Source organism: Alligator sinensis, unplaced genomic scaffold (genome assembly GCF_000455745.1).
Source record: "Alligator sinensis unplaced genomic scaffold, ASM45574v1 scaffold536_1, whole genome shotgun sequence".
In the NCBI taxonomy this organism is placed as follows: domain Eukaryota; kingdom Metazoa; phylum Chordata; order Crocodylia; family Alligatoridae; genus Alligator; species Alligator sinensis.
The window spans coordinates 236080-256237 of NW_005842951.1; the positions used below are offsets into that span (position 1 = coordinate 236080).

General features: G+C 44.6%; 1 protein-coding gene across 9 annotated transcripts in view; it reads left to right on the forward strand.

Moving 5' to 3' along the window:
• The window catches only part of PRLR (prolactin receptor), a 140887-nt gene that overhangs the window by 19922 nt on the left and 100807 nt on the right, over window positions 1–20158 (forward strand). For 4 of the 9 annotated variants that reach the window (XR_003091941.1, XM_025192618.1, XM_025192623.1 and 1 more), the window contains one exon: window positions 4052–4189. The exons of 3 other annotated variants lie outside the window; for them this stretch is intronic. The gene's annotated coding sequence lies outside the window, so the exon portion shown is untranslated. Of the gene's footprint in view, window positions 1–4051; window positions 4190–7462; window positions 7515–20158 lie in introns of all 9 variants that reach the window. 2 more of the 9 variants (XM_025192615.1, XM_025192622.1) reach the window with 2 other exon arrangements.

Sequence of the window (20158 nt, forward strand, 5' to 3'; positions counted from 1 at the left end):
CTTCTTCCTCCCCAAAACTTGCAATCTGTGTAATGGATTTCAGAAGGCCGTACATTTCCTATAATGTTTAAGTGGTCTATAACATGCTGTCACATTCTTTGGGTTGCGGTAATAACCAAGCACTCACTAAATTACCTAATGATCAGTGGGTCTGATCTTGCAGTCATTGTAGAGCAACAAAATGCCTCACACCATAAGAGCACTCCCAGAAGCAAGTAGAAAACAAATAATTGATGGCGTAAGCAATTCCAAGGGGAGTATTTGTCTGAGAAAGTACTAATTAAGTATTTCAGAATCTGGTTTATATATTAGGTATATAGCTCCTATAGATTTCCCTCATCTCCCACATATATACAAATACTCCTGCCATTACAGTACCATAATATGTTCATCTGGACTGAGGAAGAAATGTGCTTCAAAGATTTTTGCATAAGGGACAACACTTAAGATGTTGTGTTTGGTGCTGACTAATTTATGTCTATTCGGTAACCGGGATACTTCATCATATAGTGCTGAGCGCTTGCTACATTTGCTGTGTGTTCTATGCTGGGGTTCAGTCCTAAAGGATTGGGTTTTTTATAAAATGGTTGTGGTGATATAGCCTTAGTAAAGCTATAGAGCAAAAGGTTCGATAAAGAAATTTTGATATTCTTTGGAGATGAATAATAGAAAGTCATAAAGAAAGACAATATTAGTTGCACAGGTACGGAAATGTAAATCTCTTAATCCCAATGGCTTCTGTTAATTCAATTCTAGTCAGCAGTTTAAGATAAGGTAGCACGAAAAAGATGGATCTGAGATTAAATATTTAGCTACACTTTGACAAATCCCATAATGTTCTGATTGGGTGCTTTGTTGAAGACTCATTGCATCTAGTTAAAATTGTGCAGATACCATCTATAAGAAATATGCAGTTTTATGCAAAACAACCTCTGGCAAAGCGCTGATTTAAACTTTTAAAATGACATGGTTTTTCCACTTTGTCAGCCAAGGACACCGTATGTGATTTCAACAGCCTAAGGATGAAGAATGAAACCTCTGCTAAAACCCTTTACACTTTGAGTTTCAGAAAAGTGGAATCTGAGGATCTGTTTTGGATGGTTAGCCACATCAGACTTCACATGCAAGGGAATATATTTTATTTCAGTGAAGCACAAAACTAAATCCCATTTACCCCTCATGTGTTAAGAATTTATTTACAACTTGATGACCTTATCTGAATTTCTTCTAAGTACTGGACAGAGGCTAGAGAACTATGATATACCGTAAAGAAACTTACATGCCACCTTATGTTTGCAATGATCTTCCACCAACCAGTGCTCATTTACTAATAAGCACTTGCTGCAAGGATATGCATTTGTACAGTGAGGGTGAAACAGTGTCTGAAAATTGTAAAAGCAGAGGAACATGCTGTTACAAATGCAACCTTTTCTTAAACCTCAGAATGACTTGAGTGATGTTTAGTATAGTCTAGACAATGGATTTTATTACAACACACTAAACATTGTCTAGACTATACTAAACATCAAATCAGACACTATTTCACTACTCCCTTACTAAACAATAGAGTAGATAATTGATTTACATAGACAATCCCTCAGGGAGTCAGCAGTGCTGAATTAGCTTTGTTACACAGTGAGCGTGTCTACACGTGCCCCTGTACTTGCTTTCGCTCATCGAATGAGCTTTAAAGCGCCCCACCTCCATTTTTCAGTCCAGGGACATGGATACACGTGACACTGCAGTCTGCTGGAGTGTGGTAATTACCATACTTTAGTAGACTTGATTAAGCAAGTCTTCTCTGATGCTCTGTAATTACAGCACTTTGGAGTGCCTCACTGCAGGTGTATAGGCACCTTCTTAGGTTGGGAAGGGTACAGAACATTGATCTCCCAGTCCTTGGGGGAATACTCAAACCACTGGGCTGTTTTTAAGAATGGGCAGGGGCACCTGGCACCAACTGTAGGTGCCTAAGTGTTCTTGTGGATCTGACCCTTAAACTCCATAAGTACCTTAATGTACAACCTGAGGACATGGCAAGGAACCATCTCCTTGGGGTGCTGCTCTCTCCTCCTTCATATTTGGTACCTAATGGTGATATAGTCCCTCAGGGATGACACTTCATTTTAAAAAGGAACAGGACCATAAATGGGACCCTAATTGCAAGATGGGGTGGATTCTGTTAAACAAGGTTGAAACTCTTGGTACTCTGTTATACATGATATTTTTAATCATATATCCCCTCCCTTTCTGTCCACTGTTTTATTGGTTTTCTTTTGATTTTGATTTGCCTTTGAGAGGCTGCTGTGATGTGTGTACAGTATGGTTGATCCATTTAAAATCTTTCAACTGCCTGATTTTTGGGATATATTTCCTGAAGAACTCTAGCCATTTTGAATTGGTATTATGTAACTGCTATCTTACACTAAATGAGATATTTAGGAGGAAAAAAAGCCTTGAAGAAAAAAGTGGGTTGATATATTCTTCCTGCTTAACTTATTCTGAACTCTAAACAAGTAATTTGCTTACTGTTTCACTCAGTAACTCCTGGTGAAATCAGGAAACAGAATCTGAATGTTCCAAAATATGAGGGATCAATTTAAGAAGCACAAGTTATAAACTTTAGATCTGTGTCCTAAATTCTTCAGAAAGTGGGTGGGAGGAATTGATTCAGGCCTAACTCCAGCAGAGATGAAAAACAATATACTTGAAAATTCCTCACAAGTTGCTACTGAAGTTCTCGTGAGAATCTGTACAATTTTCACCTGTAGAAAGGGCTGAGATTTTGACACTAAATAATCTGAAAAGCTACGTTTTTAATTAGTTGAAGTATTCTACATCTGTTAAACTAAAGCAAGGAATAAAAATTCTTCCACCCCTTTTAAATAAAGGGCATTAGTTACACATACCAGCTTCAAATATATTTTGCCCAACCCCCAACAATCTCTGGCTTGACAGTCTTTATAGAGAACGGGATGCACTATTGTGTTTCTAACATAATGATTAAATCAACTGCAACTTATTTCATGCTATGAGATGTTTTTAAAATCCAGTGTAGCTCAACATTGTGTGACCTTTTAAATAATTGCAGGTAAAACCTATTTCCTGAAAAATACAGCATTTTTTCTGTAAGTCAGATCTTGAAATCTTCTTTTAGTTTTTCTATTGTAACCATATCAAATTTCTGAATTCAATATGTATTTTTTCACTACAAAAAAGAATAGAAATCAAATACAGAAACCAACAGTATAGAAGATGAGAAATTAAGCAGTCAAAAGTGCAGAGACTTCCAAAATTTAGATGTTACTTCAGTGCTTATTTGCCTTAATTCACACACGCAGTATTTTCTATACCTATTAAATGAAGTTCAGTGACTAAAATGTATTTTTTTAAACTAGGTAAATAGTAGAAGAAAGTGTTGCAGCAAACACATTTAATTAATGAGGATAACAGTAAACCTGAAATATTCCAGTAGCAGAAAGGGCTATTTCTGGAAATATTGTTACTGTAAATTACCTCTGCTAATCGATATGTAATATTTTGAAAGGACATGTATGCAGAAAAGCATGGTAAGTAAAGTTGATTCACTAGGGCTAGGTACAGACAGTCAAAAAGCCCAAGGCTGAATTGATTCAGTCTTTGCAGGTTAATCTAAGTTGTGTGGACTGACTCAATAAACAAGTGAAAACAGTCACTTTTGATTCTGGAAATGCAGCCACATGCCTGCAGTGGCTCAAGGCAGAAGCTGGGGGGCACTAGAGTATGCCTCCCTTTTTGGCTGAAGCAGACAGCTGGGGCCAAGAGTAGCTCCCCTATCCTGTGTGGAGGGGGACTTGTGAGTTAACTTGAATCTGGAAGGGATCTAGGACAAAAGTTCAGTAAACCAATTTAAGCTAAATCAGTTAAATCTGATACCACATCTATCCAGATTTATCTTAAACTAGTTTCAGCCATTTTGAAAGTGGTTTATGTACATTGAACTTGTGTTGTGTTACAGTTTGAACCAGTTTCTGATTACTTATACCGGTGTATGTGTAACTTCTGTCCCTAGCCCAGCAGAATACTGAACAGGAGCAAGTCTATTTATACCTGCAAGGAGATAGAAATGTATCTTAGCGTTTGAGATTCATAAGCATGGACTATTCAGGAGACATCAAGGAACGTGGAAATCAGAGATAATCTTATCTTGGTAAGCAAATAGTAATGCAAAAGAAACTCTGTTCTATAAAAGGAAATAATGAACATGTTGCTCACTTTGAACATTTGCACAAATTCTCCCACTGAACTTTGGGGGGGTGTTCATCCATGTAAGAGAAAGATTTAAAATCTGGTCTTAACAATAGAAGACATTGTTCATTCTCCTCAAACTTTGCATACTTTGAAAAGCTTGGGTTTTTAATCTTGTGTTTGCTAGCTTTTAATACATTATATATTTTATAGGCTGGTAGAGAGACTGCTAAATACAATGTAACAACCCTTCATTAAAAATAGGGCTGGAGGGGACCTCAGGAGGCAATCTAGGCCATACCCCTGGTCATATCCTAGATCGCTGCTGTCTAACCAGTCCAAGCAAGTGTCAGTCTATCCTGCTGTATCCTCCCCAGTAATGGGGATTCCACAACCTCTCTAGGTAAGAGGTTTCTCTTTCCTTAACTACGCACATCTTTAGAAAGTTTGTTCTAACATCCAACGTAAATGTCCTTTACTGCATTTAAAACTGTTATTTCTTGTCCTGTCCTCTGTTCATGTTTGGTCCAAACCCATGGTGGAGCCTAGCCAGTTATTCCCCGATTTGTATTTGCGCATTTGATTGTTCCATCCTATATTGCACTTGTCCTATGTGCCGTAAATGATCTTAGTGGAGGAGTGGAAGGAAGGACTCCAGAAGTTGATTAATTTCAGACCATTTCTCTCAAGGTCAGTTTGAATCCCAACCTATCCTCCAAAGTATCTGCTATCCCATCCAGCTTGGTGTCATCTTCAGATTCATTAAAGGCAGAATTCTACTTCACTTTACTCTGTCAGATAGCAGTTTTCTAGTCTTGTTCATGGCTATTTTGGGAATTTACACACAGTTTGCAATCCTATTCTGTTTTATTTGTTGCAAACATCCACACAGCTTCTGAATATATATAGTAGGCTTCACACTGGCCAGGCAGGTAAGCAGCTATGTATGCTGGGTATGTAAATCACAAAAATCTACCTGGCAAACACTCATAGCCAGTGGCAATAGCAAGCCTTCCTTGTTTTAGCCACAATAATTGAGTAGTTAAAGTACTCATTCAGGTTCAACATCCCTCACCCAGGATTTGAACCTACCATTTTTTTTTTTACTTCATAGCCTGCTATTTGACCCACCAAGCCCCAGGTCAGGCATTATCTGCTTCCCTCACTAGATAATGTTGAAGCTGCACTTTGTATTTAATATTAATTGGACAAATGGGTAGAGAATATTGAAAAAGCTTCTGCCCCATAGGGAAAAAGGATTCAGGCTAGAGTCATGGTTTTCTCCCTTCTAGAGCAGCATCCATCTCACTGAGCTACACATCTTTTAGTTTGCTCCCTTCCCACCGAACCCACTTATCTTCCTTTCTTGGCTTCCAGAAGCTTAATAATGATACCAGCAATTTAAGAGTAGGAAAAACACAATTTCAACTACTATTAATGTTACTAATATTAATTGCTGCCACCTAACTATCATAGAATATAGGGACTATTTCCTGCAATAAAAAAGAAGTTGGCTATCAAAGATACAGCCCATTGGCCAGATCTGGCCCATGGAGCCCTATCACCTAGCTGCCGATAGGTTTCAGGCTGGATCTGCATGCCATATGTGGTATGCCCCAAATTGGCCCTCATGCTGCATGCAGAGCCCACCAGCCCTGGCCCTGCACAAGATATGTGATGCATGAGCCTGGTTTGGTGCGTATACTGGATCTGGCACATGGGTCTAGCCTGTGGACTCAATCCAGGCTGCAAATGAGCCCTCTGCATCTCATCCAGCCCACAGGGCCTGATGAGTTTGATGTCCTTGTATTATAGTAGAATTTACAGAGGACATTAGTATGCCTATTTAGACACATTTTATTTTCTACCAGTTGTTTTGTAAGTGACTTCCTAGAAGCAAACTCCTTTGCTTGAAGTTTGTTACAGCTATATTTGTTTACCAGGTTAAATGATTGACTTCCACTGTGACTAGAAACCACCAGTTTCTTTTTCCCACCCCTCTTCTATTGGTGGAGGAAGTCATGAGACTACATTCCTCACACAACTTGAAGGCACTGAACTGAAAAAATAAAAAAGGAAACCAAGTTTATTACAAGTCACGCTTGACAATCTGAGCCAAGAGATAGACAGTTCAGCTATAAGGCTAGGGACAGAAATTACACATAAAATGGTTTAAGTGATCAGAAACTGGTTTAAACCTGTAACAGAACAGATGTTCAGTGCACATAAACCAGTTTGAAAATGGCTGAAACCAGTTTGAGATAAACCTGGTTGAATGTAGTATCAGACTTAACTGATTTGGCTCAAACCAGTTTATGCAATGTCTGTCCTAGACCCCTTGCTGGTTTAAGATAAGCCAAACTCCCCCAGTGTAGTCTGCCTTGTCTCTCTCCGGTGCGTCTCATAAGGGGATTCCTTTCTAGCCTCGCCATTATTCTTAGGGATGAACAGCTGGTTCACTGGAATGACTTCAGGTCAGTTCACCAGGGGGCCTCACCTGCCACATCTTTGATGATGATTGCCTTCAGATTGGAAGGATGATGTTTTTGTGCCATCTCCCCTTAGCATCTCCCCTTGGTCGTTCCTGCTGTTTCGCCTTTGTGGGGCTCCAACCTCCCCTACACCCCACCTAATGCCAACCTTGATGTCATCACCTGCATTGTTGAGGCTGATGTCCTGTGCCATCTTTGATGCTCAGGTTCCTGGAATATGATGGCTGCCAGGTGTGGGAGATGTCATTATCCCAAGCGTTTCTTCCAGCCTTCTTCCTTTCCGATTACGCGCTGTCCGGCCTCAGTGCTGATCCGTCCCCCAACACGTCGCCTCCGCCCCAGGCTTGGGACCTGCCATCCATCTGTCTCGCCTGTATCCCAGCTCCATCAAGTCCTGCCAGACTTCAATCTCTGCTGCTGGCTTCCTTGGTCCACGCGGGCTCTGTAGCCAAATCCCTGGGCCCTCTCTGGCCCTGAGTTATCATGGTTACCCTTTCCCAGGGTAACCACCAGGTCCCCTCACTAGGATTGCTTGCATTCTCTGGCCCCCCTGGGCTGGCTGGGGACACCACTTCTGGTCCCCCCCACTTGTCTTCCACCAGGCTTTTTATCTTGGATCTGGGGGTCTGGCTGCCCAAATCGGTCCTGGCACACTGTTATAAAGTGTGCCCACACTGATGGGGCTGTCGGCCCCAGCTTCTTCAGGCTTGGCCATTTTTTTTCATTTTTGTATTTTCCCACAGCAACTCCTTTTATCTCCTGGTGCAGCACCCCTCTGCCTCCATTCCATCTCAGGTAAGTCTTTTCCATACCCAGCATGCTGGCATGCTCTCTGGGCTGGGCAGGGCTCTCTACTCCACAGCTGGGCTGGCTCCTCCCCTCTGCTTCCTGGCTACAGCTCCAGCAGTCTCTGCAGGTGTCTGCCTGGTTTCTGCCCCTCCTCCCCCACCCATCCCTTCCCTACTCTCTGCTAAGGAGGCATTCCCCTGTCCCTCACAGACACCTCTCAGTATTATCTAGCAGACCACATGCTGGCTACCTGAGCGGGACAAAGACAAAATCAACAGATAGCTGGTAATGTCCTTCTGTTTTCTTAATGGGGTGATAAATACAGAGTTAGAGGTGATAAACATTCCCTGCTGGGCTGTTCAGGAGGGGAGGGGGGACATCCTCCCTAATCACAGCATCCTGCTGGGGCCTGGCCACACACCCCTCAGCTCAGGTCTGTGCAAGGGAAGGGAGGGCTGCTCTAGCACCCCCCCCAATCTTCTAGACTGAACCACTGCAGGCATGTGCCTGCATTTTTGGGATATCTGTTTGGTTACAAAACTGATTTAGCCTAGCCAAGTTAGACTAATTTGCAAAGATTGAATCAATTCAGGCTCAGGCTTTTTAAGTGTCTGTCCCTAGCCTAAATGTACACAGTGAAAGGTGACATTTAACCAGCAATTTGCTCTGGAAAACAAAAAGTGGAATGCATGTCATATGCACTTTTTTATATCCTCTCATGTTTGAGTAATTTTGTTCAGGTTGTAGCATGGACAACTGGTGCCACCTTGGGTGGGGGGGGCACGTGCCTCCCAAGTGGCCGGGGGTGGGGGGGGTCCCCCTGCAGCCGATTGCAAAGCGGCCGATCACTCTGGCCAATCACTGCAGCTGCTTCTGGGAGTGGCTGTGGCCAATCACTCCAGATGCAGCCGCTTTTGAGAGCGCAACGGTGCTCCACTCCTGAGCCAGCGTTTGCAAGGGGGTACCAGCGCTCCTGCCTGCCCCCCCACCCCCCGCCCGTTGCCTAAGTGGCAAGCGCAGCCAGTCAGGGAGTGCACTGGTGCTCTCAGGGGGTGCATGCGCACTCCCGTGCACCCGTTCTGCATCACCACTGGGTTGTGGTACAGTTCTGGGTTTCTTGATTTTTCATGGAAACATTTAAGTAGCAAATTCTATGTTTCAGTGTATTTTCTGCTGTTTATAACTTTGCTGTATTTTCACCATTTGGATTGAGGCTTTCCATGGTGACTATGCTTCAGTAGAGATGATACAAGGAACCTCTTGAATGATTTATATACTTAGTTATTGGTGTTTTTAAAAATATTTTTCAGCTGAACAGAATGCTTTTCTATTAGTTAATGCCGTCTTTTTATTTGTATAAATGCTCCAATCAGTCATATACCATAAATGCAGTTATAAAGTCAACCATTACTATGAAGATTTTAGGGAAAATAATTATCCAATCACGAACATTTATGTGTATAAAAATGTAATATAGTTCTTTTTAATAAACTTTTTAATAACTTTCTTTTTAATAAACTACTAAAAAAAGTTGATCAATGGGAATTCTGTAGTTTATGTGAAAGTCGGTTGGATAACCTTAGCTTGTGTTCTTATGTTTTCACTACAAACTGGTGTTTTTGCAAATCAATGCTAGTACACATCAGTGCAAATATTGTAATAGTGGTAAGATATCATACTGCTATATTTTTGGCTTTCAGTGTCTTATTGTATGACAAGCACACTCAAATCTCAACCATTCCTTATTTCTGAGTGGGAAGGAAGGCTAGATGCAGACAGTCAAAGGCTTAGTACAGACATTCAAAAAGCCCAACGCTGAATTGATTCAGTCTTTGCAGGTTAGTTTAAGCTACACAGATTAAATTGAAACAGAATTGAACAGACATTTACCTTTGATTCAGGAAATGCAGCCACATGCCTTCAGTGGTTAAGGCCAGAAGCTGGAGGGCACTAGAGCAGGGGTTTTCTGTCTTTTTTAACAAGCATACCCCTTTGGTCTCAACGTTTCAACTCATGTATTTTTTTCTTGGTTTTAAGCTGGGATGCAGATCAAGGCCCCGTGGTGAGGGAGTGAGTGGGGCTGGGGCTGAGGCTGAGGCTGAGGCAGGGGCAGGGGCAGGGGCAGATGCTGCCCAGGCAAAGAGAGAAAAAAATATTTTGGAGGGCTGAGCATATGCATGCCACCCCCTCCCCCCCAGCACATAAGTCTTTGGGGGAAGGGGTGGGAGGAGGGAAAAGGGCCATGGTAGGGGGGAGATCAAGGCTCCCATGGTAAAGGAGAGAGCGGGGCAGAGGCAGGAGCAGGGGCTGGGGTGAGCAGGGCCCCAGCCAGGCCAGATGCTGGGACAAGCGGAGGCCCAGGGGTGCTCCCTGGGCTCTCACTTGTCCCACCACCCGGCCCAGCCAGGGCCCCACTCACCCCAGCCCCTGCTCCTGCCTGTGCCCCACTCCCTCCCTCACCATGGGGGCCTCAATCTGTTTCCCACTCCATAACGGTGAGGGAGGGAGTGGGGGCGGGGCTGGGGATTGAGTCCCCACCCAGTGCAGGAGGGAGTGGGGCAGGGGCAAATCATTCACCATTGCCACTGCCCCACTCCCTCCTGCACTGTGGGGGGGTTTCCCATGACCTTGCCTGGTGAATGGGGCCAAGGCCGGGCCAGGTGGTGAGACAATCAGAGCCCAATGGCTCATCCAGGGGAGCTGGGAGGGCGGCGGGGCATGTGCCCTCCACTTGGCTCCCTCGTGATGTGCACAGCAGCAGGAGCCACCCACCCATGCCCCTGGATGAGCTGCCAGGCTCCAGTTGTCCCACTATCCAGACTGACCGGGGCCCCATTCACCATGAATGGGGTTCTGGCCAGGCCGAGTCATGGGACAGTCCTCACGGTACAGGAGGTAGTGGGGCAGGGGCACCGGTGAATGATTTGTCCCTGCCCCACTTCCTCCTGCACTGTGGGGGTCTTGATCTGCTCCCCCCCCCTGAAGCCCAGTCACAAAGAAAGTGAGGGAGGGAGTGATGAGGTGAGAAAGGAAGTGGGGCTAGGGCAGGCACTGCACAACTGAAGCAGGGTGTAGGACTGAGCTGCATGGGGGGCAGCAGCTCCCACTGCTATGCGCACCTCTGGGAGGTCATGGGGGGTGTCCCCTGAACTGCGCGGGGAATGGGGCAGGCTGTGGCTGCAAGCTGGGGCCAGGGCTGCAGCCACTGGGGGCAGGGCAGGGTTTAACTGCTTCAAAATAATTTACCCAGGATAGTAAATATTCTTCAACAGCCTGTGTTTTATGTGCTGGGTCTCCCCATGTCCTGAGAAAGGGAACTTGTATCTTAAATTCAACAGCTTTAATGTGACATTTGTAGAGCACAACCAACTCTAATACCACAAGTCCCAACCTGATCTGGGAGAATCAAGTACAGGGCAGGGTTTAACTGCTTCAAAATAATTTACCCAGGATAGTAAATATTCTTCAACAGCCTGTGTTTTATGTGCTGGGTCTCCCCATGTCCTGAGAAAGGGAACTTGTATCTTAAATTCAACAGCTTTAATGTGACATTTGTAGAGCACAACCAACTCTAATACCACAAGTCCCAACCTGATCTGGGAGAATCAAGTACTTACGAGGGAATTGCTTGTATTGCGTCACAAACCTGAGCTATAAACTACATAAAACCTTCAGAGTTATTCAGGGCAAACTAATTTGTAGGTAATAGAGCTGACTGGAAAATACTGAGCATTAAAAAAATTCGTCCTGAATCAGAAAAAAAAAATTTAAATGGAACATTTTTCATGGGAATAAATATTCAGAAAAGATGGAAATGGAAGTTTTCAGGTTGCTGGCTTACCAGTTTCACAGTCCCCTTGCAGTAAAGTTAACAAGATCATTTTTTTAAAGCTGCTGAGAGGGGTTGCATGGCTACAGCGAATTTTGGGGTGGCTGCAGCCCCTCCCGTAACTCTGGTCCCAGTGCCACTGAATATCCCAGTTCTCTGCCTTGGTTTCAGCCCAGCTGCCAGACAGGCAGAAGGGGCAGGTCATGTTTGCATAGCTATTTTTCTGTTGGAAAATCATTCCAGTCAGGGTTAGTTCTGACTAGTTTTAGGAGGAACCCAGCCAGCTTAGGGTACATACTCATTAAAAGTCTATAGATATTCCAGAATCGGAGACTACTTCCCGCATGACTTGGAATATAAGAACTACTTCCCTGTAAAAGTAAATTATCTTCTTTCAATGTGGAATTTGCAAAGTTAGGTTCATCTGTGTCTTCTAGATAAAAGATATTGCAAAATATTAAATAACTATATCCCCAATGTTTCAGTGGGATGACAGAATAACTATGTAGGGTTTATAGCCAGCGTACCCTGAGCTCTCTTGCCAATGGCTAGAGAAAGCTTAATGAAATATTCAACATTTTCAGCATTCAGCTTTCATAAAACATGCTCATTTGACTCCCATTAGTATGTGCCAGTATATAAAGAGTAAGAACTATTCAGATAATACTGAGAGCTGTAGCTCCATTATACTGCTTTCACCCTGACTTTTACATTAAGCTTATTAACTTGTGGTAAACTGCAGTCTGCATATAAAACACTCTTTTCTGTTACACAAGCACTTCTTGAAATAAGCAATACTTTTATGATTCTTGCGTTTGCTTTTTAGAATTTTTATTTATCATTTTGTCACCAATTTTGTAGTGCCTGCTACTTGCGAGAAAGGAGTAACCGATACGTTAATACTCTATTATCTCTATCTCAGATTGTATTTAGTGTCTTAACTAGGACTCTGAAGAACAAGATAATGTGTATTTTAGTTTATAGTTTCCTCCCCTTTAGTCAAAACATAATTAATTCCCGAGACATGCAACAACTTCCATTAATAAGAGTTCAGTATGTCTAGATAGCAGACAGAACACACCCATGCTCCATATCATAGACTGCCATGGGCAGCAAGAAGAGAAATTATTCAGCCCAGACCTCAGTACATTGATCAGGTACCGTGACTATTGTTGTTTGCTATTTGTATTACCCTTATAACCTGTGGAGCCAATCAGGTTCAGGCACCTCTGTTACAGGAAATGTATAGACTTATATTAAAAGAATGCCAGCCCACCAAGAGTTTGCAGGCTAGCTAAAGACAGTAGGCTATGGATTTCTTTAGCAGACAGTGGAAGAGTTGGGGCTGTGGAGATGGTAACAACAATGGGAACACAGCCTTGTTAGACTCATATAACATCTCAGTTTCCCTTTCAGCAAAAATGGGGATACTAATATTTACCCTCCTGCCTTCCAGGTGTGGTGTGAAGATATTAGTCAATGTTTGTACAGTTCTTTGATCATACAGTGTGCTATAAAAATCCTGGTTAACCACTAATAATGTTACGTTTGCAAGTAATCATTGGTAATGCAAACAGTATTCCAACCTTCCGTGTATGAGGGTTTTTTTGTTAATGATACTCTCTCCCTGCCCTTAATATTGCCAAGGAATATATTTGTTTGCTTGTTTCTAAGATAATTTGTATTTCTGTGCTTGTGGAGGGAAGGAAGGCATTGCAACAGAGACTGTCTTAAAGATTTTTTGAAATGTTAATTAAAAATTAAAAAGTAAACATATAGAACATACACTCTACATTAGTGCAGAATTTGGACCATGGAACAGAGAATGTAGATTTGTCACTGAAAGCCTAGAACTGCTTCTGGTTCTGAAGTTCTGCACTAATACAGAAAACCATATACTGTGTATCAGTAATCATAGATAATCACAATGAAATATTATTGAATTGCAGCCACATTCTCTTTCCTTTCCATATGTTATAAACATCAGGACCAAAACCCATAATACGCAACTCCAGTGGTTGCCCTAAAACCAATTAAGTTGACCAGTGGAGGATTTCCTGTACCTAGAGCAGGGGCGGGCAATTATTTCAGGTGGAGGGCCACTTAGCGAGTTTTGGCAAGCTGTCGAGGGCTGCATGGGTAGCCCCACCCCTTGACAGGTGCCCCATCCCCTGGTCACCATCTTGGGCCAGATGTCCCACCCCTGACCTCTGGCCCTTGTCACCAGAAGTCCCTCCCTTTGCCCCTGGAAATACTCCTTCAGGGAAGAGGGTTTGCTATCTTAAAACCAGAAAAAAAAAATTATGTAGTAAAAATCAAATACCCATCATATTATATTTTAATTCCATTAAAAATATATATTTTTGTCCTGATATGTGTATGTTTCTGCTTTACATGTAGAAGTGATTGCATAATAGCTCAGAATGCAGTCTTACTCTTGCATAGTATGTGGGGTGTATAGGGGTGTCAGGGGATATGGGTGAGTGGGTGATTGTGGGGCTTGTGGGAAGCTGTGGATGTGTGTGTGTGTGTGTGTATGGTATTTGTGGGATGTGTAATTGTGTGTGGAGGAGGGTGTGGCTCTGTGATTTGCAGGAAGGGTTTGAGGGTACGTGAGTTGTGCATGGAAGCGCCCTGCACACTCACCACTGAGCTGGTCAGCACCCGACCCCACTCTGCAATAGCCCAAAGCCCAAGGGCGATCTGCCAGTGGGCTGCTGGGCCCCTGGTGTGCAGGGGGGCCCAGGCCTGCCCTCCCCCATGTGGTGCTGTGCCCTGAGGCTAGCCGTGGGGAGAGCCAGCTGCCTGAATCCTCGTGGCCATATTTGCACTCCAGCATCCCCTGCCACCACCAGGAGGCTGAAGGCCACTGGGGAAGGGTCTGTCAGGCCAGGGAGCAATGCGGGGGGGCTCCCAGAGCCACTAGGGGTGGAACGAACCAGCCAAGGATGTGGCTCGGGGCACGGGGAAGCGGTGTGGAACTTGAATCACATTCCTGTGGCTTGGGGCAGCAATGGCCCAGCTGCACCCCCACAGGTGGCCTGGGGAGTGCCACCACCTTGGGGGGAAGGCCCGGCCCCTGCCACCCTGCAGGGGTGCAGCGGCAGCTGTCCCCCCGGCCCTGGGATGGGCAGGAAGGCTGCGACAGGAGCAGAGCCACGGCCACTTTTCTGCTTTGAAAGCTCCTGCACCTTCCAGGAGGCCCAGGTCCCAGGGAAGCTCCTGGCTGGCCCTAGAGGCAGTGCAGGGAGCCACCTGAGGCTGCTGAGGGTCACACAACCCAGCAAGGATGTGGCCTAGGATGCGGGAAGCCCGGGGAGGCGGAGCAGAAGTTGCATCCCACGCGTAAGGCTTGGGTTGGCAATGGCCTGGCTGCCCCCGCCATGGGCGGCCCTGGCACATGCCACCACCCCAGGGGGAAGGCCCCCTCACCCACCCCACAGGGGCCTGGTGGCAGCTCGTCCTCAAGCCCAGGATGGGTGGGGAGGCTGTGCCAGGAGCTGGAGCAGAGCCGCATCCATTTTTTTGCTCCAGAAGCTCCTGCAGCCTTCCTGGGCTTCCTGCACCCTGGTCTGGGACCCTACCAGGTCATGCCACCCTCAGCAGCCTCGGGAGGCAACCCATGCTGCTCCTGGGACCAGCCAGGAGCTTTCCTGGGACCCCCAGGCTCCTTGCGGCTGCAGGAGCTTCCGGAGCAGAAAAGCGGCTGCATCTCCACTCCTGCTCCTGGCACAGCCTCCCTGCCTGTCTTGGGGCCAGGGAGTGAGCTGCCACTGGGCCCCTGCCAGGCAGGGGGTCCCAGGCCATTACCACTGGGGTGGTGGCGCCCACCAGAGCTTCCCGGGGGGTGGGAGGGGCCAGCCGGGCTGTTGCTGCTCCAAGCCTCAGGCTCATGATTCAAGTTCTGCACCACCTTCCCCATGCTTCCCGTGTCTTGAGTCATGTCCCTACCAGTTCGTGCCACCCCCAGCAGCCCCAGGCACCCCCCCATACTGCCCCCAGGGCTGGACAGGGGGGTTGGGAGCCAGCGAAAGCCAGGTGGTACCCCAGGGCCAGTGCCGGCAGGGCTCTATGGAACTGGGCTGAGCTGCCCCAGCAGTGAGGGAGGGGAGCCACCCGGCTTGAAGCCCCACTGTCACTGGCCCCAGGACACCAGCGCTGGCTCCCACGCAGTCCCTTGCTCCAAGCCCCCCCTCCCCAGCCCCGTGGTCAGGAAGGGACCAGTGCACACAGCCTCGACCCCACTCTTACCTGAGTTTCCCCCTCTGGCACAGGCAGGGACAGCCCCATAGTCCCAGACCAGAAGCCCCTACTGGGCAGGGGCTTCCGGCTGGGGCCAAGCAGGCCCTGCTCTTACAGGGGCCTGCCATGGCTTCCCCTGGGTCCTATTGCCCTTGACTCCTCTCATTTTTTATAGGAGCCAGAGGCAAATAAATATTCATTAAAAATAAAATTGGGGGCCCCATGGGCTGGACAGAATGGCCTAGCGGGCTGGATCCGGCCCGTGGGCCAGATTCTGCCCACCCCTGTCCTAGAGAAATGCCCAGCTGTTTTTTTCTAGTGATACCCAGACTGCAGATCCCAAGCCACAAATGACTGTTCAGTTTATCACATAGAGCTCTTCAGAGAAAATGTTGTTTCTTAATGCATACATAACATATATCTTCCCTGCCATCATGAATAACAGAATACATGCAACTTCACTAATGTAACACAGGCAGTATCTTTTTCAGTAGCAGTAGAAATTAAATAGTTCCATAGCTGTGTTGTGTTATTTGGGGGATTTTTGAACCGTAGTATTTTTGCCACAATTCCCCTGAAAGTATATGTTATTGTCGTTCCTCAGTCCTCAGGACTGAGTGCCACTAGCCTATTCAGTTCAATTTAATTTTGGTCCTTTATACTGACCTCATTATTGCAGTATATGAGCTCTTGCCAGCAGTAAAATATGTGATATTTTAATTTATGCTCACATGTACAATTAAGCATGTGTCACATGTGGTTTGTTCTTTTTCTCATCCTCTCCCCAGGTGGAGAATTATGTGTACACTGTCATAGGTTGTCTTGGTAATGGCTCTTATGCCTCTAAATTGCACCCATTGGGCAGTCCCAGGAGCTTGAAGATCAACAAGGTTTAATGGTGACTCAAAGCCCTCTTTATACTCCAAAAAAAAAGCCTGGTTCTGAAATTTGGGGCCAGAAGCTACCTGTTACAGAAATAGAGGGAAATGTAAGCATTATATAAGAAGAAAGAGTCATCTGATCTGTCTTAACTTCCTCTTCCTCCAATATCTTAATGAATCCTAATAAAATAAAAATAAACACCATAAGCAGCAATGTATTATTAATCTTATCTGCTTGTGATTTATTTGTGAATGGAAGCTGCCTGTGTAAAGGTTATAGAAAGTATTGCAATATAAACAGGTAAAACAACATAATCAATCATGTGATAAAGCTATAAAAAAAATTCAGCATAATGGAGCTGGAGTGAAAAGGTTTGATTAGACTAAAACTGCAAATTCAGAGCTTGCAGCTCCAAATACTGAGCCTTTAGCAACCAATGCAAAGTCTCATTTCACTCAAGCCTACATATCTAGTTAAAAACACGTCCTCCACTGAGTTGCTCCAAAGTATTTATTAGACATAAAAACTAGGGGATAAAACTAATGAAAAATGAGTAAGCCCCAAGAACATTTACTGCCATACAAAAAAATGTATGTAACATGTTGTCTATCCCCTTAAAAAAGTCAGCCAGCCCTGTTACAGGTGTTCGACTGTGGCAAATTCTGCTGCTGGGAGAGAGAACACAAGAGAGTGAGAACAGAGCAGGGAAGTAATCTGTGAAGTGAAGTTATAGTGAAAAATGGCTCTTTTCCTAATGTTTGGGGAAGACAGCAGCTTTTGATTTGTTTTGTTGGAGATGGAAACTTGTTTTGTGAAAAATAAAACTACCTGAGGAACTAACAACAAAGGTAAATCTCCTGCAAAAGGCAGCAGGATAGATGACCTGCTTACAGGTCCACTGTCCTAAAGTTTGTTAGTAGCATACCTGTAATCTTCTATCTCTGCTCCTCTAATGATGCCATTCTTGATTCCCATTTTCTAACATGCATCTTTACGTTTTTCCCATGTTATATCTCATGCATGAGAAGGACTACCTGTAAATTTTTAAAAGCCACTTTATCCTCCTCAAAATCCCTCCTCAAGCCTCTCTCCTGCTATGAATCCTGCACATAACAACAGCTGGCACACATTGACCACTGCTTCTTAAGCTGTTCATTATCACTTCATTTTTCCTTGGTGTTCCCCTAGCTCTTCTCCCATAGATAGTAGAGTATAAAATTACTCAGGACACAGAGCCATCATTTTATTATATGTCTGTATAATGCCTAGCATGTCTGAGTGCATCAGCCAAAAAGAGTTACAGAATTTCAAAGTATTGTTAATCACAAGTGTACTATGAAGCATGTTATAAAGTTGTTTAAATAATTCTTACTACAGAACATGTTTTTTCTCTATCACTGAAACTCTCCATCTGTTGTTTTCAGAGGAGAGATTGAGGAAGGAGTATTACAAATAGGGTTGAGGAATCCAGTCTAATTTTAGTACCAGATGTACATGCAATAATATCTGTAGCTTTTTTCCTTGTTCTTGACATTCAAAACAGAATTTAATATGTGTTAACTGTAGGAAAAAATGCAGTTAAGAGAAAGTTAAAGAATAATGTCCCTCTAACATAAGTAAATTAAATTGTTTTGTATTTATCCAAGTCATAGCTGCTGAGTCATTATCCACGAAGAATTTTTCTTTTTCCAGTTGTTAAGCTTCTTACTATACGGTGCAGGGAAAGGTTTGCAGATCTGACGATAAACATTGGATTTAAGTACACAGGAATGTGTTCCACATTAATATTGCCCAGCAGGTTGATTATTGTTGCCTGCTGTAAAACTATTTAGATAATTGTTATAAAATGTTGCATCTAAAGGATTTGAACTTGGCTTTGAAATAAAAACTTAATAGACCAGGTGACTGCATTTCCTCTGTCTGAAAAAAATAATGTTAATTCTTGTTTTTATACATAGTAAAATTACGCAAATATTTCAGAATACATTTTTCACATATTCAAGAGAATAGAAGATCATGTTTTTATCTGCTTGTTAGATTAAAGGCTAGCCACCAGTATCATTCTTTCTGTAGTGTTGTATCAGAATGTTAGGCCAGGTGCAGACAATACATGTTTTCCAGTTTAGGTAGTTGGAAACCAGTCTATATCTATAACAAAACAAAACAGACATTCAGGGCACATAGACCACTTTAAAATGGCAGATCCCAGTTTAAGATAGATTTGGATTGATTTGGTCTATCAAATGTCAGTGCCAGGTCTACTCATGAATCAAGGTAGGTCGCTATTCGCTGGTACACCAGTTGCCTGTGCAGGGCCCCCCCACTATCCCCAACCTCGCGGTGGGGAAGATGGGCACAATGCTTTTGCAGCCACAGAGAAGCAGCTTCAGCCAGGAATTTAGTGCTGGCTCTGAGGCCCTTCCTGGAGCTGCTCCAGCAAAGGGTCCTGGGGCTCAGGACAGGGGAGGGACACATTGTACCCCATTGACCTGGCTGGAAATGCAGGGTGTGCCACTGGCACTGCCTCCCCCAAACAGCTTGTGAGCCCTGCTCCCCCCTGCCTCTCTCCTGCCTGGGGTGGACCCCCAAACCCACAACCCTGGACAAAGCCCAGGGACCCTGACAGATGACAGAGCCAATCAGGGATGATGCAGCCACTCAGCTGCATTCGGCTGCTTTTGGCAATCTCTGGCACACTGGGAAGTGTGCGTGAGTGCCCCCTGCCTTCTGGCTTCTGCCAATGCAGGGATCTGGCTGCTTTCCCCAACCGAAACGTGAATGTGAGTTCCATTCACCTCCAAACCCATTTGCATAGATTAGATCCATCTCACTTCAAGCTTTTGGAATTTCTGTGCTTAGCCTTAATCTGCAGATATTCCATATGATGTGTATACTGACCGAAACAGTCTACAGCTCAAGCAAATGGCTAGTGTAACTTCATGAATGGGTTTCAATCAAGGGTTTAAAAAACTTTTATATAAAAGTACTGATTCTCCCAAGTATGTTCCCAAAACCAAGCTGTAGCATATTCTTCTCCAACACATATGTTACTATTAACTAATGTACTATCAAGTAAAATAGGAGACTATCCCATTAGTGCCAGTTCATCTGGAATTTCACTTAGAGAAGTTGTGGAATTGTCATCATTGAAAGTTTTTAAGAGCAGGCTGACAGACACCTGACTGGGATGGCTTAAACAGGGACAATCCTGCCTTGAGCCCAAGGTTGAGCTTGAAGCCTTGAGACTGGAGAAAATCATCAAGGAGCACATCTGTGGGGGGCCAGCAGGGGAGATCATGCTCAGGGTCAACCAGCATGGGTTCATCAAAGGCAGATCCTGCCTGACCAACCTGATTGCCTTTTATGACCAGGTAACTAAATCCTTGGATGATGGTGTCGCCGTGGACGTAGTCTTCCTAGGCTTTAGGAACACCTTTGACACTGTCTCTCACCCCATTCTCATTAATAAATTAAGCGACTGTGGCATTGATGCCTACACAGTTGGATGGGTAAAAAACTGGCTGATGGGGTGTGCCCAGAGAGTAGTGGTAGATGGGTCGTACTCAACCTGGCGAGATGTGAGCAGTGGGGTACCCCAGGGCTTGGTCCTCGGGCCCGCACTGTTTAACTTCTTCATCAGCGAGTTGGATGAGGGGGTGGAAAGCACACTGTCCAAATTTGCTCATGACACTAAGAT